We start from the raw sequence: 24,561 nt of genomic DNA, 5'->3' as shown, positions 1-24,561 counted from the left end.
GATTTTATCCCTTCTTTCTGCAAATAAACTGTACACAGGTGTGATGATGGCCACATGTATCTCCTGTATCTCATTTTTCCAACAAAGCTGCTTTTCTAGCTTCCCAGGGATGAACAATCATTGGCTAAACCTGAGTTGACACCCAGTCTTGAAAAAATGACTTTGAGAGGGGACTTAAGAATCAGGATGAGCCGGGCAGCGGTGGCACACGCCTTTAATCCCAGGACTTGGGAGGCAGAGCCAGGCGGATCTCTGTGAGTTCAAGGCCAGCCTGGTCTACAGAGTGAGATCCAAGACAGGCACCAAAACTACACAGAGAAACCCTCATCCAAAAAAAAAAAAAAAAAAGAGAATCAGGATGAATAACTCCACAGAACATGGACACACACACACACACACACACAAGTGCAAAGTAGAAACCAGTCAAGCAGAAAACAACATACTCTGTTGACCTTGCAAGTATGTGGGTCCAGAGAACTTGTGTCTAGAGCCAAGATGGACTTGCAGGCTTTCCCTTGGGCATGCGAAAACCCACACTCTTCAGCTAAAAAATTTCCATTCTCTTCATGAGGAGTTTCCATGGAGAGGCTAGCATTGTGGGAAAGAGTAGGAAGAAAACAGCTCACGTCATTTCTCACTAGAGCCCATCCTTACTCCTGCCCTCATCCACGGCTGCCCACGGCTCACGCGTTACTCCTTACGCCTATGGCTGCTGAACTTCTTCACATGCTACTCACACCCCTTCCCTAAACGCTTCTCAGTTAAGAGAGAGGTGAGCTGAGTAGACTGGCTTGATCATGAGCTGACTTAGTTTATCATCATATACCTGAAAAAGAAAATGTCAGACATACCCTCATCACTCCAGATATAAAACACGAAGAAGAAAGAGGCCCTCTCCAGCAAACCACAGCTTTCTAGTTTTCCACAGACAAATGGAACTCCTGCTGCATAAGCAAGGGGAGAACACACTGACGAACAGCATCTGATGTCAGCTGTGGCAATGGCAGTGTGCTCTGGGAGCACCGTTGTAGTAGGGGATATGAGGGCTGGCGTCCAACCTTTAAAGTAGAGTCCCTATGTTTAGCGCTAAAGCTTAAGTGATGAGATGATGCAGGCTGAGTATCCCTTACCTGAAATGCTTAGCACCAGATGTGCTCTGGATTTTAGAATTCCCCCCACTTTGGATTATTTGCAAATACATGAAGTATTTGTGGTATGGGAGCTAAGCCTAAGTGCACAATGGTTATTTGAACTTCGCATACATTTTCTACCGGTAGAACAAAGGTAATTTTATGTGAAGGTATTTCTATTGCCTCTGTGTTTTAGCTGTGGCCTTTCATATGACAGCAGCTACAGAGCTTTCCCAGTTTAGGTCATGCTAGCACTCAAAACACTTCATGTTTTGGAACATCTCAGACTTCGTGTTTAAGTTTAGGGAATGGTCTGGGTGTAGTGTGATCTCACTGATTTCTCAGATTAACCTCTATGATGATATGGTTTTGGTATCATCATAGACCCTGGACGTTGTCCTTTCTTATTTGCCAAGGATTTGACTTAGCTAGAAACACTGACTCTTTTACAGTCTGCAAAGCAGTTTCCTGCATGTTTTCTACACTATTTTAATCCTTCACACCTTGACGAGTTCTTCCCATTTCGCAGGAGGTAAAAACATGGTCCAAGAGTTGGATAGTGAGTTTAGGGTCTGAGCATCAGAGGTCCCAGAATGCCGGCTTGAGCTGGTTTGGGGAACTAATTTTTTTCTCATGCACCTGAGGAGGTTTGGAAGCATGTGACCAAAAGTACAGAGGTGAAACACCGTTCTAGGAAATCGCTCAGTTCCAGTGGGAGACTGGAGCAGACATTGTATGGTAGTGATTTAACCCTTCGGAACCTGTTGCACCATCTGAAAAATATACAATAATAAAAATAGCTTCATGCCAGGGATTTACATGTTTTACCTCAATTACTCTTCCTTTAACTCTAGAAAATTGGTACTGTTGTCCTTATGTTGCAGAACTCAAATCAAGATCATTCCTTTCTTCTTCTTTTTCCTTTGCTGGGGATTAAACCCAGGGCCTTACACATCTTAGGCAAGAAGCATGCCACCAAGCCACATCCCCAGGCATTCCTAGGTCAGTTCTCTTCATTATTTTGCATAATTGCAAAAAAAAAGAGTAGAAATAATACATAGTAAATATTCAGCACACATTCCTAACTTTGAATGAATGGCAGCAGCTTTTATTAACTACTCATACAGCGACATTGACCAAACAATTACTGCTAAAATCCAGGCACGGAGCTGGATAATCCCTGGGGCCCCTCCGGTCTACCAAGTCGCAGTTTGAGCATATCCAGCCATGTTTTGCTTAAGGGGATTTCTAGAAAGAGTGTGGCAGTAACCAAACTCAACTACACAAATGACTCAAGTCTTTCTTTAATCAGAGATTTAGGAGCTTTTTAAAAGTAAGGGAGTCTATAGACAAAGATCAGACAAATACAGGGAAAAGTATACAGAACTATTGTGCTATGATAGATTATTTAAAGTTTCCTTTGAGCCTGGGACATGGCCCAGTGGGTAAAAGCACTAGCTGAAAAAGTATGAGGACCAGAGTTCAGAGGCCCAGCACCTATGTAAACACTGGGCGTGGCTACAGACCAACAGCCCAGTGTCAGCTGCAGACCAACAGCCCAGTGCTGGCAGAGCTGGGAAGATAAGAGAATCACTACGGTTCTCTGTCTGGCTAGTAAAAACCCAAAACCAAACCAAACCAAAAAACAAAAACAAACCAGTGAGCTCCAGATTCACAGAGAGATCCTTCTCAAGGGGGTAAGCTGGATAGTGAGACTAGGACACTTGATGTTCTCCTCCATCACACATGTGTGCACAGGTAATCACACTCACACATACACACACACACACACACACACACACACACACACACACACACCCTGCCACCTTGTGTTGGTTTGGTTTTGTCAAGTTGACACAAGCTAGAGTCATTTAGGAACGGAACTTCAACTGAGAAAATGCTTCCATCAGATTGGCCAGTAGGCAAGTCTGCAGGGCATTTTCTTGTTCAATGATTGATATGGGAAGGCGGATGGGAGGGCCCCGTGGGCCCCGCCCTCTGTGGGAGGGGCCACTTCTAAACATGTAGTTGTGGGTTATACAAAAAAAGCAGACCAGGCAAGCCAGTAAGCTGCATTTCTTCCTGTTTCTGCTTCAATTCTTGCCTCTAGGTTCTTGCGGGGAGTCCCTGCCCAAATGTCCCTTCATGATGTGACTTGGAAACGTGAGCTGAAATACACCCTTTCCTCTCCAAATTGCTTTTAGTCAGTGGTGTTTATCACAGCAACAGAAACCTAACTGGGGCACATCCCAAACAAACAAGCAAAAGGCCAAGCCAGCGACCCTAAGAAAACGCTCCCTGTGCCTAGCAGAGTGGTGCACATCTTTAATCCCAGCACTTGTGGTGGGTTGCTGTGAGTTCAAGGCCAGCCTGGTCTACAGAGCAAGTTTCAAGACAGCCAGTGCTACATAGTGAGACCTTGTCTTTCAAACAAACAAAAGATTCCTTTTATATAATTTAATATAATTTATATGTACAAAAATTCCTCTCTATATAACTTTTATATAAAGTTGTATAATTTATATAGTTGCTACAACAAATAAACACTTTAAAGAAAAGGGAGGCACCCGCCTTGTGTGCTGCCAACTTAAAAAAGAATTACAGAATCCTTAAAAAAAAAAATCACAATTAGCGACTGAAAGTACACCATGGAAAAGAAAGAAAATCAGCAGAAGAAAGGTGCAGAGGGAGAGCGTTCAGAGTGGATGGACCTGGGTCTAGTTTATATACTCCTTAACCTTGGCTTCTCCTAAACTGTTACAGATAATGTAGGAGTCGATCTGCATCCTGCATGGTGTCACGGTGCTTACATAGGAAAGCTTTTGGACCATCTGTACTGTCATGAAATACTACACTTGATTCTCAGGCACTAAATTGAATGTCCGTTCCTCCTTGGATTCCTAAACAGAGCTTTCACCTTCCCTGCAGAGGACTCTGGGGCCCAGGGCAGTCTGCTTTCCGCAGGACAGGAGCAGAAGCATCTACAGTTACAAGAACATTTTCTTTGCTTCGGAAACAAGTATTAATGAAAGAGGAAATCTTCATGTTGTGTAAACCTTATTTCTAGTAGAGATAAATAATCTGTTTTATGTATTGTGCTTTTTGTTGACATCGAATCAAAGCTATTAACTTCATCTCCATCACTTTCTAGTTCTGGAGGGGTTACTCGCCCTAAGCAAGTGAGCCCCTGAATAACAAGCACCCCAATTCTGCTCTGGAGAAGAGTGCTCACCCTAAGGGTGACCCCCTGAACAGCATCCCAGCCCTGCTTCCTAATTAGTCTTTAGTTGGCAGAACAAACTTATAAATTCATTTCGGATTCAGAGACCATAGTCACTGTAGAGGTGACAGACCATCCATGTTTCAAGTTCCCGATTACATCACCATCACGTCGATGCAAGGATGAAACAGCTTAGAACCTGGAGCTAGATCACCTGGGTTCACATCTGTGCTGCTTAGAAAGGGGGAAACCTCAATCAAGAGGCCTCTATAGATGAATTTCTAAATGTTCTTATTAAATAAAAAACACAGAGCCAGAAATTTGGGTTAAAGCCTTAGAGAGATCAGGGAAATACGAAAAGCCACAAGCTAGCCTCACCTCACCAACTCTGCAGCTTCTAAGGAGTGCAACTTCCTGTCTACCCAGACTTATATGCCTTGCTTTTTTGCCCTCTCATTGACTCCTTAGCCCAGCTACCTCACTTCCTCTTCCTACACAGCTCTGTCACTGTCTATCTGTCTGTCTATACAGACCTCCAGGTCTCTATGGTTGGTACTGGGATTAAAGGCATGTGTCACCATGCTTGGTTCTGTTCCCTACTGTGGACTTGAACACACGGAGATCCTGCCTGCTGAGGGATTAAGGGTGTGTGCTGCCTGACTTCTTTGTTTACTTAAAATGGCTGGCCTTTCCCCCTGATCTCCAGGCAAGCTTTATTTATTAACACACAAATAAAATATTACCACAGGCCTCCATAAGATCCAGCTGTAAGGCATTTTCTTAATTAGTGATTTGTAGCTAGAGTTTTCCTGCCTGGCCCACAGTCAGGACAAATCTCTCTCACCTGCCAGTCCCACAGCCGCTCAGACCTGACCAAGTAAACACAGAGACTTATATTGGTTACAAACTGTATGGCCGAGGCAGGCTTCTTGCTAACTGTTCTTACAGCTTAAATTAAACCATTTCTATAAATCTATACCTTGCCACGTGGCTCGTGGCTTACTGGCATCTTCACATGCTGTTTGTCATCGTGGCGGCTGGCAGTGTCTCTCACTCAGCCTTCCACTTCCCAGCTTTATTCTCCTCCTTGTCCCGCCTATACTTCCTGCCTGGCCACTGGCCAATCAGTGATTTATTTATTGACCAATCAGCAACACACTTGACATACAGATCATCCCACAGCAGTGATTGATGTGGGAGGGCTCAGCCCAATGTGGGTGGTGCCATCCCTGGGCTGGTGACCCTGGATTCTATAAGCTCTTTGGGTCTATGGACAGGCTGAGCAGGCCATGGGGAACAAGCCAGTAAGCAGCACTCCTCCGTGGCCTCTTCACCAGCTCCTGCCTCCAGGTTCCTGCCCCGTTTGGGTTCCTGCCCTGACTCCTTCAGTGACGAACAGTGATGTGGAAGGGTAAGCCAGACAAACCCTTTCCTCCCCACTTTGCTTTTGGTCATGGTGTTTTACCACAGTAGTAGTAACCCCGACTAGGAAAATGTCCTAGCCTTGCAGGCCTCGGATTCCACATCTTCAAAATCTGCTTGTCCACGCAGATACTATGAGCACTAAACATTAAGTGACTTGATGTTCACAGAAAGGTATTGAGGAGCTGGTTTTGTGAGAAGAGTTTGACACATGAAATGCTAAGCTGCTCATTAAATGTTGCAAGGAGCAAGTAGTCGCCCTGTGAAGGGAAGGAACTGAAGTAGAGACGATGCCTGCCACCCTAAGCTTACATTCTAAAGATGGAAAACAAGTTATATAGTTTATCCATCAAGTAAAAATAAGTGGGGGGGGGCATAGTGTGTTAGTCAGGGTTCTCTAGAGGAACAGGACTGATAGAATGGGTATACCTTACAGAGGGGATTCAGATTGGCTCGCACAGTCTGGGATGAGTCCAACAATGGCTGTCTGCACCCTGGAGAAGCTGAGCGAAAAAGCTAGTACCTGCTCAGTCCGCCAGGACAGATGCCTCAGCAGTCCCCATTCTCTGAAGGCACAGAGGATCCCCACAGAGCCTCCAGTCTTCAATCTACATTACAAGGCCGAAGCATCTTGGTCCTGATGTCAGTGGCTGCAGCAGCAAAGACAGGGTAGACGCAATCACCAGCAAGCAGTGAAGGCAGGCAGGCAACGGCAGCAGCTTGCCCCTATCTGAGCTACCACCAGAGGTGCCGCCCACTCCAGGGGAGAGGGCCGGCTCCCCTAGCTAAGTCCTCCAGGAAATACCCCATTGGCCCAGCCAGAGGCATGTCTCTTAGTTGGTTCAATTAAGTTGCTAAACCGTCACACACAGGGTGGAGCTGATATTGCAGTTATAAACAAGGTGGCCAATAACAGCTTCAGTGAAAGGTGGCAATTGAGCAGAGTTTTTAAGGATATAGAGTGTGTGCATGTCTAGGTGTAGCACAGGGGGGAAAAAGCTTCCTTCTACCCTCTTAGGTCAGTGGCAGGCCTAAGACCTGTGCTAACAAAGCTTGACAGGAGAAAAGTCTACACATCCGTTGAGAATTTTCACACATACGTGGGAATCTTTAGAAGGAAAGAGAAGATCCAACCAAACAAGCCATGAGGTGCAGTAGCTTACATATTATATTCTTCAAACAGGATGTTTTGTGGGGATGCGACAACACTGAGGGGAAGTCAATTAAAGAGCCATGACCAGGAAATAGATGTATAAAACTATAGAAACTGGAGGTTCCATGAAGGCGTGTTTCCACAGTCAGTGCTGGTGATAACTCCAGTCTAAAGATAAGAGTCTTCTCTTCCTGACACAGGGTAAGTACCTTCCTCATGGAAAAAATTCTGAGTTGTTTTTATGTAGAAAGGAGACACGAGAGCACCTCTTGGACACACTGTCCCTCAAATGTCTTCACTCCAACAAGTTCCAAGGTGATACAATCTGGCCTGACCTCTCCTGAGTCCCTTCATGGAGTGTGGTTGTTCCAGACTGAGGGAACTGGAACTGTAAAGTTCTGAGAAGGGAACAGCTGGAGCTAAGTTTTAAATATTGACGTTCACGTGTTGGAACCTTAGTGCCCAAAGCAGTAGTACTCTGACACAGGACCTTCAAAGGGGCATGAGAACTTGTCTTCATGGTTGGATTAATGCTGTCATTGCTATGGCCAGTATGAATTTCTGATAAATGAATGAGTTTGCCCCTCCTTCCCCATGATCTTTCCTCCATCTCTCTTGCCTTCTTTTATGGGATGATGTGTGAGGAAGACACACACCAGAAACCGGCACCTTGAGATTGGTATTCTCAGACTCAAGAACTACAAGAAGCACGTCTTTATCAATTAATCAGTGTATGGGATTCTGTTGTAGCAACAAAAAAAGACTAAGTCACTTGGTATGTGCTGTAGAATAAGCCTCTTGTAACTGTAAAGATTTGTCACTCAAATTGGTTTAATAAAACACTGATCGGCCAGTAACCAGGCAAGTAGTGTAAGTGGGGTAAACAAACTAAGGATGACGGGAAGGAGAAGGGTGGAGTCAGGGGTCGCCAGCCAGACACAGAGGAAGCAGGAGATGAATGTGCCATGCTAATAAAGGTACCACCATATAGCAAAGCATAAAAATGGGTTAATTTAAATGTATGAGTTAACTAGTAACAAGCCTGAGCTATGGGCCAAATATTTACTATTCATATTCAGCCTCTGAGACAGTTATTTGGGATCAGGTAGTTGGGACAGGAAACATCCATTTACATGCATGTTTACAGGACAGGCAGGAAGCCAGTGTGATTAACACAGAACATGAAGAGTGTGTTGGAGGTCTGGGGCTGTAGAAGGCACAGGCCTTCAGCATTTTCCTAACCCCTAGAAGAGCTTCAGATTCTATTCTGAGGATATAGAGGATGCAAAGGTGTCTGAGTGGAGGAGTGACATAATTGCTATGTTTGGAATAAACCAGAGAGATGGGAGAAATGGGAAGAATGTTTAAAAACTGTTATAGCAACACAGGGAAGTGATGGTAGTACTCACAGGTGGCCAGAACCGTAAGGGAGTTCACAAAGGGACAATGGGTGTGTCTAGCTGACTCATTTCCATATTCCTCTAGGCACTGCACATGATAGGAATGCAAAAGTTTGTTGAGTGAATGGATAAACGGAGGACTTCTGTGAAGCTTCATTTCCTTACCTCTGAAATGGGAGCAAGATTTTACCTCCAAAGCTGATTTAGCCAGCTTTCTATCACTATGAAAAATACTTAATGTAATTGAAACATGAAAAACAAAAGTCACAGTCTTAGGATTTCCAGTCTTTGGTCAATTGGTGTGATTGCTTCCAATTCTACGAGGCAGCAGCACTGTGTGGGAGCAGCATGTAGCTACAGGAACAACTTCTCTGTGGTGAAGGAGCAAAGAGACAGAAGAGGACAAGATAGGATCCCCACCCCCTCTGAAGCATGCAGCAGTGACCTGCAGACCTTTGAGGGGGCTTCCAGGTACAGACTCTGCCACCACTCAGTAGTGCTAAGCCGGGGATCGGCACCCCGGCCTTTGGGAGACACTGTCACAGAGGGTTATCGAAGGAATCAAGCAATAGAATTTGCATAACTTAGCACAGTAGCTAAAATGTCAGGCTAAGATGTATATATATATTAATAAATATGAGGCAATTTTGGAAGAGTTGCCTTTGCAGAGAAAGAAGGCAAAACTTTGTTCTTCAGTTTAGACACTAAAAATAAACAAAAAGGTACTGGGTTTGTGAGTCACTTTTAACTTCCTTTTGTGCTTTCTACCAGTGTTTGAAATTTTTCAATAATGAATCTGTGGGACGAAGACAGGAATGAAAGGTAAGGTCACTGGAATTTCAGTTTTCAGGCAGCATCAGAGCCGGGAGACTTTCTTCTGCTCTTTTGAGTGTCCCATTTCTCTGGCTCTTTGAATGTGGGTGTCATCCTTATCTCCTCTCCTCCTTCCCTCTCTTTAGTAAAGTGTAAAGTGAGCTTTTGAAGTGGCTATAAAGCAAGAACAACAACTTCCCTCTCTTAGTTAGGAGGCTCTTATTCCTTCAAAAGAACGAGCAGGGCTGTTTAACGGTTCAGTCCCTTGAGCTGCAGCCATTCATCACGATAACTATATTTGATCTCTCTGAAGTCAAAAGATTTCACTGAGGAAATGGGGCTCTTTGTTGGAATTTACTGAATATCCAAAGAGGGGGGTTCTAAGGCTTCTTAGATGAGGGTACCAAAAGGTGAAGTGATCTGCGCGGTCGGATACAGGGCAAAGGGCAGAAGTCACCAAGGAGGTTGTCCGTCAAACCTCATCTTAAGACCACGTCAGGAATGAGCGATGGTGCTGGAAGAAGCCTAAGATGCAAGTGCTCCACGGACAATGGAAAAGTCCTCCCAGCCAGCTGTACACCAGAGACTCCTGGGAAACCAAAATAGCAGCAAAAATGATTTGATTTCTGCTCCTCATCCAAAATGAATTAAATTAAAATCTCATCCTGGTGAATCCTAGATATTGCATCTCCTGTATCCCCTTAGATTTTTCTGGAAGTTTCTCCTGTGTGGCCAGAATCAAGAGCCACATTGATGATGAACGCAACAAGAGCAATCCTGGAGACCTGGGAAGGCAGAAAACTCAAAGGTGTATAGTGATAGTATCAGCAATCATTGTCACAGTGCTATTAGTATAATATCATTCATTGAGCTCTAAATGTGTTAGATACAGTTTTAGTTACAGTTTCTATTGCAGTGAAGACCATGACCATGGCCATGACCATGGCAACTCTTATAAAGGAAGGCATTTAACTGGGGCCTGGCTTACAGTTTCGAGGTTAGCCCATTATCATCATGGAGGGAAGTATGGTGGCATGCAAGCAGACGTGGTGCTGGAGAGTAGCTGAGAGTTCTACATCTGGATAGGTGGGCAGCAGGGAGAGAGAGACCCTGGGTCTGACTTGAGCATTTGAAACCTCAAAGCCCACCCCCACAGTGACACACTTCTTCTGACAAGACCATAGCTGCTCCAACAAGGCTACATCTCCTAACAGTGCCACTCCCTATGAGCCTATGTGCCTATTTTTATTTAAATGACCACAATAGTTAATAGAATTTTAAAAAGAAAGAAAAAGAAATATGACTGTTCCTGGTATAGTAGAGGAGAAAGTTTATTGTAGACACGTGGGAGGGCATAGCCAGAAACAGGGGCATCTGGGGGAGTCCAGAGTGGTCATGACCAGTCTGAGCTGTGCCTTGTGAGGGGTATGGGGAGGGGAGAAGGAAGAGAGGGGAACTAGGTGCAGCAGCCAGGAGGCCCAAAGGTTCAAAGAGAGGGCTGGTGACCAAAATGATTGGATTATATAGGGAAGAGCAGCTGTGCTGCAGAGTTCAGAGTAGGGGGTGGGATATGCCAGTCAGGAGGATCCTTTAACAACAGATAGGGACTGAGGGATGCAGGGAGAACCTGGGGACCAGGTCCACTTTGTTATGTTAAATAGGCACCTAAGCCATATGTCCTAGGTTTGAAACCTAACAGTTACCATTACTATGAATATACCCATTTTACAGATGAGGAATCCAAGGCACAAACATTACATTATTTTTCAAACATGACGAATGTTGAAGCTGAGAATCTGTGCTCTTCACTGGTGCACTTGCTGCTACCTGCCATGTAGTAATAGTGAGCTGGGGCCCTGTGTTCTTTATTTAGAGTGTCTGTGCCACAGCATGCAAGTGGAGGTCAGAGGACAACTTGTGGGAGTTCGTCCTCTTTCCACGCATGGGTCCTGGGATCAACACTTAGGTCAGCAGGCTTGGGGGGTGAGTACATTTACCTATCATGTCAGGCTCTCCACCTCTCATTTTAGGAATCATAAATGACTAACCAGTAAGCTGTGATTCCTTTGGGAACCTAGCCTGTGGAATAAGCCCATGGCATGCGTTAGTTTCCTAAGTTTTCCATAATTGCCCATTAATCAGTTAGTTATGTAAGATAAAGTAATAAGATCCCCCTCTCTCCCCACCACGGTCTTTCCTTTTGTGACAAATCATTCTTGACTATGTAATCAGCCAGTTGGGTTACTGGAACAGATGGGACATGTTTCTTCCAGAATTTCAAAACTGCAATGATTCCTGTTCAGTCTGGTGACAAATGTCAATTAAAATAGTTCTCCCTTCACAGGAAAAAAATTAGTTTGAAAAAAATATCAACCCTGATTGCCAAGAGCAATTTGTTTCTGCAGTAAAACAAGCAAAAAAGCCAAATTCCCCAAAACTAGGAACAGCCTAGTTTTTGGAGGGAATGCCACATTTGGGGATTTTTACAAAGTCTTTGTAAAAGTTCCAGTGACCTACACTTTTAGCATAACAAACAGGTCTTGTCAGTTTAGACAAGTCCAGACCTGGTTCCTACATGGTTATGTTGACAAAGACGAAAAGATCACTCAGTGGGACACAAACACTGTTTGGAAAATATGTCTCGTGTTCATTACCACAGGAGAGACCAACATGTAAAAGACTGACTGGACAGCAACATGAAAGGTTCTCTGATAACACACATGCTAAGTCCTCTGCGAGATAAACGTAAGCTGAGCACGGTGCATGCACCCGAGGCCAGCACTCAAGGCTGAGGTAAGAGGATTATTAGTTCAAGGCTAGCAAAACAGTGAACCCCCTTGAATTTAAAGGCTTATTTATATATTAGGCATTCTTTTTAAAACTTAAAAAAAAATCTGTGTGTGTGTGTGTGTGTGTGTGTGTGTGTGTGGTGTGTGGTGTGTGTGTGGTGTGTCTGTCTGTGTCTGTATACACATGTCCAGAGAGAGACCTGAAGAGGGTATTATATCCCTTGGAGCTAGAGTTAAAAGTAGTTGTGAACCACCTAACTTGGGTGCTGGGAACCAAACCCAGGTCCTCTGGAAGAGCAGCAAGTGCTCTTAACCACTTAGCCATTGCTCCAGCAGCTTTATACCACCTTTCCATCGGTGTCTTTACCTGTGATATCAGAAGACAGAACTATAAACAGTAAAAATTTGAAAAGACCTTGGGGTGACTGAATAACACCCATGGGCATAAAAGTCAGTTAACTGAAATACTCTTTCTAATCCCAACCCACTCATAATTTCTTACTTGGGGCTATACATAGCAGATCACTGTCTATGTGACTATATATAGACGAATTTCTAAACGGTCTTATTAAATAAGAAACTCAGAGCCAAATATGGAGGTAATAGCCAAAGAGATCAGAGCGCTAGTGAAGAGCCTTGACTACCTTATCTTACCAGCTCGCCACTGTTGCTTCCTGTGTAACCTGTTTTTATTGCCTTTCTGTTTTGCTTCTCATTGGCTCTAAGCCCAGCCACTTGACTTCCTCATTACTGCCTGTCTATACAAACTTCCAGGTCTCTATGGTTGGTACTGGGATTAAAGGCTCGTGTCACCACGCTCGGCTGTGTCCTTGACCACACAGAGACTCTGCCTGCCATGTGATCGGATTAAGGGCATGGGCTACCAACGCCTGACTTGTTTCTGGCTCGCTGACCTCTGATCTCCAGGCAACTTTATTTGTTAACATACAAATAAAATCTCATTTCAGCACAATAAAGATATCACCACAATATATACATGCATGTATTTGTAAAGGGGCGTGTGTGTATGTGTGTGTGTGTGTGTGTGTGTGTGTGTGTGTGTATACATGCAAAGCCCAGAGGTCAACCTCAGGCCTGGTTCCTCAGGTCATATCCACCTTGTATTTTGAAACAGGGTCTCCCATTGACCTGGAGCTCACCGAATAGTGAGAAAACAGGTGTATGAGTGCTAGTGGCAGATGTGACACGCTAATAGTAAGTCATATTAAGGTTTTGTGGCTATTTTGAGGCTAAAAACAGTGACTATTGAACAGCATGAAATCAAGTCTTATCTAAAAATGTCCTGGATGTTTCCCAAGTGAAGCTAGACATGGTGGTCAAGATCTTGATGTGTTCTGATTGGGCAGAATGAAGTCTTCAGGATTTGGTGAGATAACACGAACAGAAGTAAAACCCCCATCCTGGAAGTGTGCAGGACAAACATCTGGAGAGTGGCTGGCAGGAACAGCTGGACCCTGCCTGCCTTCCATCTGCTGGTGCTGATGCCCAGTACACTGTGGCACTCAGAGGGTGAGATTCCCAAAGTGACTAGCTGATGCCTTTCCTTCATGACTCCTGTAGCCCCTTTCTAGCTTTGATGCTCATGTCTGCAAGAAACTAGGAACCCATGATCGACAAGGCAGCCACGAGCACATACTCTTGACTCCCCTGTGTCTCACTCACCTGTGCCTCTGTCCCTCTTCTCTCCCCTGTTGGGCCACTGGGAACAGAGCCCATGTCACAATAAAGGGACAGAGGAGTAGTCAGCTTCTATTAGTAACAAGCCTTCCCTCTTTACATCTGTCCCATTGTGTCTCTAACAGGGATTATTGACATGTTAAGAAGAAAAAAAAATGCTTATTGAGTGCCTCCTGATTGGGGTTAATATAGGCTGATGGCATTAAAGCCAGAGCGCAGGAATGCCATAGCAGATGTGCAGCAACACCTCCCCTTGAGGTAGTCTGGGTGAGATAATCTATGAATGGAGACTAATGGAGAACAGGAAATTATCAAAGTTTTATCCTAAACGTCATTGGGAGCACACTGGCAAGCTGGACCAGCATACAGGGCTTGTAGACAAATCCCAGAGGAGACGGGCGTGGGCTGGGTGGGGGAATCTCTCCCTCCTAAACACAAACTTGGATCTTATAGCCACTCCATGGAATATGAGACTTCAAATGACGATGAGGGGACCTAAGCCCACGTGATGGAAGAGGCATGAAAGAGCACTGTCTCTCTTCTCACGAGATGTTGCCGCTCCAGCTTTCCTTCTGCTACTGTGACAAAACTCTCTGATCAAAAGCAACATGGGGGAGAAAGGCTTAGTTAAGCTTCCAGTTCCAGGCCACAGTCCACCAACGGGGGGAAGTCCCACCACATGTGCGGTCCAAAGCAAAGAGAAACAAGCGCACCCACCGGTGCTGCCTGCCTTGTGGTGTTCAAGCTCAGCTCACTTTCTTACTCTTCTATAGGTCAGGGGCCAGCCCATGAGATGGTGCCAATCACATGCAGGGTTGGCCCCCCCTACCCCAGGTAACATTCAAGACAATTCCTCAAAGGTATGCCCCTATGCCAGCCTCATCTAGAAGTTCCTTATCGGGGTTGCTTTCTAGGCTGTGTCAGGCTGACAAAACTGCAGCACACTGGCCTTCTTTTCAGGGTGCCATGCACAGCTCCGCCTCACACCAGAGTGCTGGTGCACAGTCCTGCCTCACACCAGGGTGCTGGTGCACAGCTCCGCCTCACACCAGGGTGCTGGTGCATAGGCCCGCCTCACACTAGGGTGCCTTGCACAGCCCCGCCTCACACTGGGGTGCTGGTGCACAGCCCCGCCTCACACTGGGGTGCTGGTGTACAGCCCCGCCTCACACTAGGGTGCCTTGCACAGCCCCGCCTCACACTGGGGTGCCTTGGACAGCCCCGCCTCACACTGGGGTGCTGGTGCACAGCCCCGCCTCACACTGGGGTGCTGGTGTACAGCCCCGCCTCACACTGGGGTGCTGGTGCACAGCCTCGCCTCACACTAGGGTGCTGGTGTACAGCCCCGCCTCACACCAGGGTGCCGTGCACAGCCCCACCTCACACTAGGGTGCTAGTGCACAGCCCCACCTCACACTAGAGCCCGCCTCACACTAGGGTGCTGTGCACAGCCCCACCTCACACTGGGGTGCCGTGCACAGCCCCGCCTCACACTAGGCCCTCACTTCTCCGCTGTTCCATCTTACCCTGTCTGCTGCTTTACAGGGAGCCGTTCCCCAAAGGCCCACGGTCTGCCCAGCTAGTGAAGTTTCACACTCCCCTTTACTCCTCTAAATGGTTAAATGCGATCATGTTATTTTAATGTCTTCATACTCTGTGTGCTTGAAGCTAAATATTACATGTATGTAAATTTTTTTGTCATAAGACCTGTTGCCACTGTTAAAGATTATAGAGTTCTTTACGCCTGACTTTAAGATGTATATGTGTTCATGGACATGTATGTAAATATATAGAGACTTGTTAAGTGATTTTTTTTTTTTAAAGCTGCACATCAACTTCTCTTTTTTAGTATATGTAAAATGGTCATAACACAACTGATAAAAAATCTGGGATGGAGTGTACATGTTTTGTGTGCTTCGGATCTGATTAAGTTTCGATAAAGCCCTTCCTGGGGTTCAGCCTTCCCCAGCACAGCTGATCTTCCCTTACCTTCACCCTTGACACTTGAGAGTTCTCCCTGTTCCTCGTGTTTACCCATTTCCAAAAGGTCAACCGAAACCCACATAGATGTTTGCCTCCTCGCACCCTGTGCTGGGTCCACCTGCCTTATCGAATAAACGTCCCCTTATCACTAAGCGATACTCAGGCTTGTTCATCCAAGGATTCCTACCATGGCTGTCTACACTTGTTCTACACTTACGCTGTTTTCTGGTGTCTCTGTTGCTGTGTAACAAGGTCAATACATCTCATATATCAGACTTAAGAGATAATACTAGATCTATGACTGATGATGTCCAGACTGCCACTGCTGAACCCTGTGGTTGTTAAAGCAGTTATTTCGAACGTTGTGTCTATTGGGAGAGCAGCCAGCTCAGGTGAGAGATTGGAGATGCTGGCTCCACTGGGTCTTCACACTGGGTCTTCACACCTGCTCTCTCTCCAGGCCTGGTTTTTCACTGGCTGAGACAGAACGCCCCGCCCCCACCCACCACCACAACTTTGAGACTCCTTTTTTGTCTGCTTCTGCTACATGTTCTGGGTCTATCACTGGGCTCCACAGCGAGTCCCCCGTCCAGCCTACATCACAGGATTCCTCCCTTTGCTTCTCTGCTCCTTTGGAAAGTGTAACTGTTTGCTGTACTCGGCTATACAGGGGAGACAGTGCTCTTTTGCATGGACATGGTGTGTAAACTGCCATGTGCTGTTGCAGCAAACCCAGAAAGCTGCTTCAGGAGGAGAGAGTTGGTCCTTTTGCTGCAGACCGAAGTGTATTTTTATCTCAAAGTGTCCTCCAAATTCCCTTTTCCTGTGTTGGGCTGGCCCCTAACTCTGTCACAGGAGGAAAAGAAAACAAGCAAACAGCCAGCAGTAAAAGCTCTGTGACTTTGAACAAATAAAAGGTAAAGTCGTCCCATAATACAAAACGCTTCTAGTGGGAATGTCTGAGAAGTTTATCCACAGGGGGACTCTCTGCCTAAAAATCCTCAGTCCATATCTCCAGCGTCACAATTTTAACGGGACTCCCTTAGCTGATTTCTACTAGCTGCTGAAATCATAAATTTGATGATGTTTTGCTATGTATCTGCCATTTATCTATCTGCTACTTGTACTCATTCAAAACCAAAAGCAGGACTAATGCTTTAGATCATGCAAAACACAAAAAACATAAAAAGATCTTTGTGTTTTCTGTGGTATTTGCCTGAGAACTTGCAAAGCCTCGTAGTCTAACACTATGTATCCAGGCAACGGTAACTGATTATGTTATGTTATATATGTACTTTATAGTCAACTCTCTTTTAATAAAATGGTAAGGTTATTTGTTTGTGCTACTGTCTCAGTATTAAGAAAAGAAATAAAATAAAAAGGAACCAGTAAGTAGAAAAAAAGAAAGCCAGATGCAGTGGTGCACACCTTTAATGCCAGCACTCATGAGGCAGAGGCTGGTGGATCTCTGTGAGTTTGAGGCCAGCTTGTCCTACTTAGTGAGTTCCAGGATAGTCAGAGCTACATACATGTCTCATGGAAGAAGAGAGAGAGAGAGAGAGAGAGAGAGAGAGAAAGGAAGGAAGAAAGGAAGAAAGAAAAAGAAAGTACAGACTGATTTGAGGATGAAGATGAAGATGGCTGGATGTTTTTTCAGAATGGGAAAGAAAAAGGGAAAGTCTTAGCAAATAACAAAAATTACGAGTACATTATATAAGGCATGTAGAAGATGCTAAGCAACGTTTATTTAGAAGTGTTTGGGTTTTGCTTACGCTTTATTAGATGGTACACAGTAGCTAGGAGTGCCAGGGTAGGGTAACTGACTGTCTAGGAGTTCTTAGCTGTGCTGGACATATAAACTAATGTGGACAGTGTAGCTAGAGTTTTCCTGCCTGGCCCACAGTCAGGACAAATCTCTCTTACCCGCTGGTCCCACAGCCGCTCAGACCCAACCAAATAAACACAGAGACTTATATTGGTTACAAACTGTATGGCCGTGGCAGGCTTCTTGCTAACTGTTCTTACAGCTTAAATTAAACCATTTCTATAAATCTATACCTTGCCACATGGCTCGTGGCTTACCGGCATCTTCACATGCTATTTCTCATCATGGCGGCTGGCAGTGTCTCTTTGACTCAGCCTTCCACTTCCCAGCTTTATTCTCCTCCTTGTCCCACCTATACTTCCTGCCTGGCCACTGGCCAATCAGTGATTTATTTATTGACCAATCAGCAACACATTTGACATACAGACCATCCCACAGCAGGACAGAGGGATTAAAAGAGAAAATATTTTGCCTCTTGCCCTCCAAGGTCAACTTGGTGCCAGGGAACTGTGGGACACCGCTCAGAATGTTCTACAGCCCTAGTGAGCCACTTGACCTTTTGTTTATGGAGGCCGTGGAGATCCCATCAGGTGGACTCTAACCAGTGGCCACTCTATAAAGAGAAAAGTCAATATGGAGGGAAAACTTCCTCCATGCTTCCAAGTGAAGCCATGATCAGGGAAAGTCTTTGACTTAGCCTCACATAGATGAGCAACTGGTAAAAGAAATTCCAGAAGAGCCAAGGCTGAAGTGATCCCCAAGGCCTAGTCCCTCAGCTGTCCTCAGTGGGAAAGCATAACCAAAATTAAACAATGGGTCAGTCTTTAAAGGCCTCTGTGTGGCTGACGGACACTCTGCATGGGGTAATCGCATCTACTCAGTTATAATCAAATTAAAGGATTCTCATTCCATTCCTAACCATGAACATAACCCTGTTCATTTATTCTTAGGAATTCTGTTTGTTTTACAAGATCTACAAAATCAGACCAAGACCATAGAAAACGCCACCACCTTGTAGGTAAACAGCACTGAAAATGAATCTCTGAATTCTCAGAGTGACTGGATTAAATCTGTTATAACCTCAGGGGTGTTACTAGTCACCCCTGAACTCTGCATACTCAACTGCTGTCTTAAATTCATTTGCTCCTGTTTACAAGATGGGCCCGGGACACTCTGTCTATCTGGATATGTCCCACTGATCACCCTCCTGAAAACCAGCTAGATTACAGACCCTAAGCCCCTCTATGTCCCCAATGTCAGCCGGACGCAGTCAGATTCATTTTATGTCCACTCCCTAAATGATTTTAGGGTTTCAACTGGTCAGGGAAGAATGTTAGGCAGCTAGCTAAATATTATCAGGCTTAGAGGACATTGAGGAATGCCTCCCTCTTTCACAGAATCCTCTTCCTCCAAAATTGACGTCGGGTAGCTAGATACGTAGCATCCCGGAGTCTGTTGAAGAAGGATCCTCCAAATCACACAAATGTAGCAACCTCTTCCAAAACTTCTGATGTCACAGACTGACCAAGAAACACCCTAATGAGGATGCCAACCACATCCAGCTGGAAAGAATGACATGGGAAACCACTGTGTCGCCTTCTCCATCTATTTATAGAAACAAAAGCCAGGAGTATTAGCTATGGCCATGCCATTTTTCTTTTTTTTTTTTTTTTTTTTTTTTGGTTTTTCGAGACAGGGTTTCTCTGTGTAGCTTTGGTGCCTCTCCTGGAACTCACTTGGTAGCCCAGGCTGGCCTCGAACTCACAGAGATCCGCCTGGCTCTGCCTCCCGAGTGCTGGGATTAAAGGCGTGCGCCACCACCGCCCGGCCTGGCCATGCCATTTTGAAAAGTTCTTCCATTTTTGTTAAATGGCAACAATTTCCCAAGGCCACAGTAATCCCAGAGCTAAAGCCTAGATTCCTGCCTCACATCCCCCTTGTAGACCCCTGACAATGTCTGGCCATAGTAGGTAGAGCCTAAATTCCTGCCCAGAAATCTCTTCTGCAGTTCCCTAATAATGGCTGGCCATAAGAGATGCTTATCAGTCCCCTGGCATTTTTTTACCCACTGCTCATCAATCTTTGCTTACTTCTAGTAAGGGCCAATCTTGAGTAACAAAATAAAACTTTCCCTCAGCCCATCTTTTCCCTATCATCACATTGGGTTGTAAGCTGACATTAGGCTCCATTTTACAGAGATTCCCCTATTACTCCTCCTGTTCCATCTCAAAACAAACAAACAAACAACTACAACTGGTAAAGAAATAATTTAAACAAGGTGAGATAAAGTAACTAGTCAGTGTAACAAGAATTCCAGAGGTAACCTGCTAAGACATTTTTTAGAGGAAAAATATAGAAAGCTGATAAACATAAAATAATAAATTTTAAAGAGAGGACTAGCTGGATGTTTTATTTATGTTTTTTAATAATAAAGGAATGAAGGGAAGTTGAAAAAATACAAAGGCAGAACATTTTAAAGCAAGTAAAATTATGAGGTTTTTTTTTAACTTAGCAATTAATTTTAGAAACATCATGGAATAATTGCTACAGATAGCTTAGGAGGATTGAGACTGGGCATTTGTGTGAATGAGGATACCTTTTGTAGAAAAATAATTAGAATAAAAATAATGAGCTCTAGGATGTGCTGAGGCTTTGCGGGAAACACTATGTAAACCAAAGGAAATATGGCCACCTGATATAATATTGTCAACCTGCTGGGGCTGCTTGGCATCTACAAGCCTTCTGGGAAATTTGAGAAATTGACCCCAGCTTCCTTGGTGATTTCATTCCAGTCATTATACCCTCAAAGGCCATCATGCCAGCACAGGATTACTGTTTGACTGTTTATTCATACATATTTTTGGTATCTGGCTAGCTCTGAATGCCCATATTTTTCCTCCTTTAATGAGGCTGATTTTTTTTTCTTATTTTGAGTGATCATTTCCAGTTTCACCCTTTCCAATCTTTCTCTAATAAATATTTCTTTTTGACTAGTCTGCATGTTTAAAAGAAGATTGGTTGAGCCAAGAATCTGTCGGTTAGGATGTTATTATTTATGGAGAGGAGACATGGGGTAATTGTAGTGACTGACATTTCCTTAAGCATCCTCCTAGCCATTAAAAATGGGGCTGTTGCTGATGATATCTGCAAGTCTGGATTTGGGGGAGGATGTTTCCTGGTAAGGACTAAATCTTTCATTTTAATTCTCCTCTTAGATTCATTCATTATATAATTAGAGATGCCAGAATTACTGCTAGGTCCAATCTCCACTCAGGGGAAGTTAAGTAGCTTCCTAATATAATTGCCCTGAGGTACACATAAAATCTTCCACTCAGTTGCCACTCTGTCTAAAAGTCAAACACTAGTACTTAACTCCTTGTGTTCTTTCTGTGTTTTAGTCTCTGTCTTAGTAGGTTTCTATTGCTGTGAATAGACACTATGACCACAGCAACTCTTATAAGAAAGCATCTAATTGGGGTTGCTTGCTTATAGTTTCAGAGGTCTAGTCCATTATCATCATGATGTGGAGCATGTCAGAAACTGAGCTGGAGGAGTAGCTGAGAGTCCTACATCTTTCAGGCAATAGGAGATGGATGAGACACTGGGTGTTATCTTAAGCATAGGAAAACTCACAGCCCTCCCCAACAGTGACACACTTCCTCCAACAAGGCCATATCCATTCCAACAAAGACACACCTCCTAATAGCTTCACTCCCTGTGAGATTATGGGCGCCAATTACATTCAAACTCCCATAGCCTCCTTTCTGTAAACTTTCTTTATGTGGATATGCTATGAACACAAAACTCAGAAAAGATTGTTGGTGGTTGTTCAGAGTTGTGCTCCCTTATCGTTTGGAACCAGAGCATGATTGAGTTACATCATGTGTGCTGTGCATTTGCTGGAAGGGGCGCAGTTTGTCAGGGAGAGTAAGAGAAATGAACCATCTCTATATTTTCTTGCATTCAGTATCAAAACTACTCTCAGGAATAGTTTATGCTATTATGTTCATGACTATTACAAAGTAAATGTTAACCCTTCAAATCACCTGAAACAGAGCAAAGGCCCCAAAGCCTTAAATGAAAGAACACAGTCCTTAGCTGGAGTCCGAAGTTGCAATGGTAGCACAAGGGCAGCGACATTCACTCCACCTATCACTCCGGCCCTCACGTGCACACCAGTGCTCACTCATCTCACCTGAGCATAGAGCAGCAGGCTGTGAACTTCTGCACATGAGTGACAGTGGTGGGTCTGGAGGAATTATCTAGCTTGCTCTCTGGTTCTCTTGTATCACGTGGCCCAACTGGATTCTTGGGCCTCATTCTAAGGAAGGGACAGAAGCCAACCCAGTTAAATGGGGCTTTCCAGTTATTTAGATAATTCTGATGTGTTAGTTCATTTGGAATTTTGAGTCTGCCAACAATGTTCAATATTGTTTGTTTTGTAAATGAAGGCACTGAGAAAGAAGGAGACATGGACTGTTTGGTTGTAGACTCTGGGGCTGCTGTCTCTTGGTCCAGTTCTCCAGGCATTATATTCTGCTATTTCCATAACAGAAAGTGCTGTGTCCAGTGATAAACAAGAAAGTCCTAACGTGACTCCTACCAATGAGTCAGATAAGTTACATAAAACGTTCACACATGCCTTTTAGCTGCAGCTTTAATATTTACTCTCTTTATTCTGGAACTAATTTTCCTTAAAAAACATGTTTTCTTCATGCACCAAAAGGCTTTCAGATTTCATTCCAATTAAAAACGGAAAACTTGGGAGTCTGCTTAAAATCAGCAATGTTCACATTGACTCTCTCTTCTCTTTTAATTTAAAAATTTGCATTAGTTTTGCAGAGTTATCTGGGCGAGTGACTTACAATAAGAAGAATCATAAGCCTGGTTTTAATTTACTCGTGTACATTTTCAAAATTACTGTGCCTGGAGTCTTCCAAGACTGATGTTTTTAATAAGTAGAATGTCATGTTATCAAGATTTGTGGAGCCTGGCTATCATTTGTTCAATATTTTCTTGTGTGTGTATATGTGTGTGTTTGTGTGTGGTGTGTGTGTCTGTGTGTGTGAGATGTGTGTGCCTGTGTGTTTGTGGTGTGTGTGTCTGTGTGTCTGTGGTGTGTGTGTCTGTGTGTCTGTATGTGTGTGTGTGTGGTGTGTAGTGTGTGTGGGTGCTTATGTGTGTGTCTGTGTGTGTGTGTGTGTGTATGGTGTGTGTAGTGTGTGTGTGTGTGTGTGTGTGTGTGTGTGTGTGTGTTTGTGCTTCTGTGGTTCCTCCTTGTCTCTGAGCACTGTTCAAGGCATCCTCCCTGCATTATCAAGGCTCCATCTCTCTGTAATTCTCTTTCATAGTTTTTCCGTGTGTCAGGACTCCAAGCCTCTGTTTGAAAGCCAGCATGTTATTTTTCTTATGAATTGTTTATTTTGTTTGAGAGCTTTTCTTTTTTAAGTTCTTCCTGTTTTGACTGACTTTTTTATACAGAGGACTATGAAATAAACCTCAGGTCATCCAAGGCACATTTTAACCTGGTTTACCGATAAGTTTGTAACACTTTAGGAATGTGGCCACAGTTGCATTGACCCAGTGACCACAGTCGGTGGGATTTCCTCACAGCCAACCACACTTACCTGTTTCTCAATGCTGCAAGCCTGGCTCTCTTCATTTGCACTGCTTTTCAGTGTGAGACCCTTCTTAAATTTGGTTTATTTGGATTTGAGACGATGTGGTACTTCTTCATAAGAACTATCTTCAGAAATCAGAGTTATCTATTAGGAAAGTGATGACTACTGAAAAAAATGTTGCTATAGTTTTTATTTTGGTTATCTGGTTCATTTTTGTTCATTTTTATTGACAGCCCTGTGGTGAAGTTGCCTTGTTTTTGTAGTGGTGAGGATCAACCTAGAGCCTTGTGTACAGAGTATGCTCTGTCACGGAGCCACCCACACTCCCCTCCAGCCCCAGACCATAACTGCTGATTTAAAAGAAAAAGAATGGTTATTCTTTTTCATGAAAGAAAGTTCCAGTGACTGACTTCCTGTACAGAACAAAGGAAGAGCCCCGATCTTTTCTGTCCCACACCTTCCTTCCTCTCCACAGTGTCTCAGGAGGGAAGGCAGGGAACCGTGCTGGGTGTTTCGCAGCAGCTTGTTCCCGCGCATTCTTCCCGACATCCGGCTGTGCCATGGCCTTCCCCTTGGTTTGCTTTTCACTTTCTCAAACTCTCCAAAATCAATAGATTGAATTCTCTCCTTCTCTCTTTCCTTCCTTCCTTCCCTCTCTCCCTTCCTCCCCTCTTTCTTTGTGTCTGTCTGTCTGTCTGTGGAGTGTGTGCAGCACACCCACAGGGCAGAGGTGGTCATTGGGTGTCTTCTTCTCCACCTTATACTTAGAGACAAGGTCTCTCGCTGAACTTGAGCCTGGATGTTTCTACTTGACTAGCTGGCCGGCAAATCCTCAGAATCATTTATCTCTGCTCTGAAGTGCTGGGGGAACAGGCAGGTGGGCACCACCGTAGCCCAGCTTTTCCATGGGTGACGAGCATCCGAACTCAGGTCTTCGTGCCTGAGCAGCAGACACCCTATACATTGAGTCCTCTCCTCTAAAGCTCAACTCACATCCCCATTTTGAGGAGGAGCATTCTGCCGCTGACTCTGCTTGTTTAAATTACCTTCCAAATCCCCTTTAAAAGACAACCCATATCCTTTCTTTCCTTTTTACAGAAACGTTAGCTGCTAGTCAATGGATCGATCATCTGCTCTATTGCAGACCCAGAACTGCACTTTCATGAATCCTGAATCTGGTCAACTTGTTGTTGGGTTCTGGAGTTTCGGCTCCAGGGCTGCTCTTCCTATGTCCGTCTTCTTATCTGGCTGACTTTTGCTTCTGCAATCTCTCGTTTGCTGTGTGACCTTAGGCAAGTCACCTCACTTTCCTTTTTCTTTTTTCTTTTCTTTTCTCTTTTGGTTTTGTTTTGAGGTTAGGTATGCATGACTAAATTGAAATTTTCTCCTACTATCCTGAATTAGATGTTGGATGGTAAAGATACTTGATTTAATTTCAGGAGAACTGGGGGTTTAGACCTAGGCCTGCCATTAATTATGTGGGTGATTTCTGTCCCCGGGACCCACG

This window comes from Peromyscus eremicus, chromosome 1 (genome assembly GCF_949786415.1).
Source record: "Peromyscus eremicus chromosome 1, PerEre_H2_v1, whole genome shotgun sequence".
NCBI classification, from domain to species: domain Eukaryota; kingdom Metazoa; phylum Chordata; class Mammalia; order Rodentia; family Cricetidae; genus Peromyscus; species Peromyscus eremicus.
The sequence above is the reverse complement of the archived record's forward strand: the minus strand, read 5'-3'. Positions refer to the sequence as shown.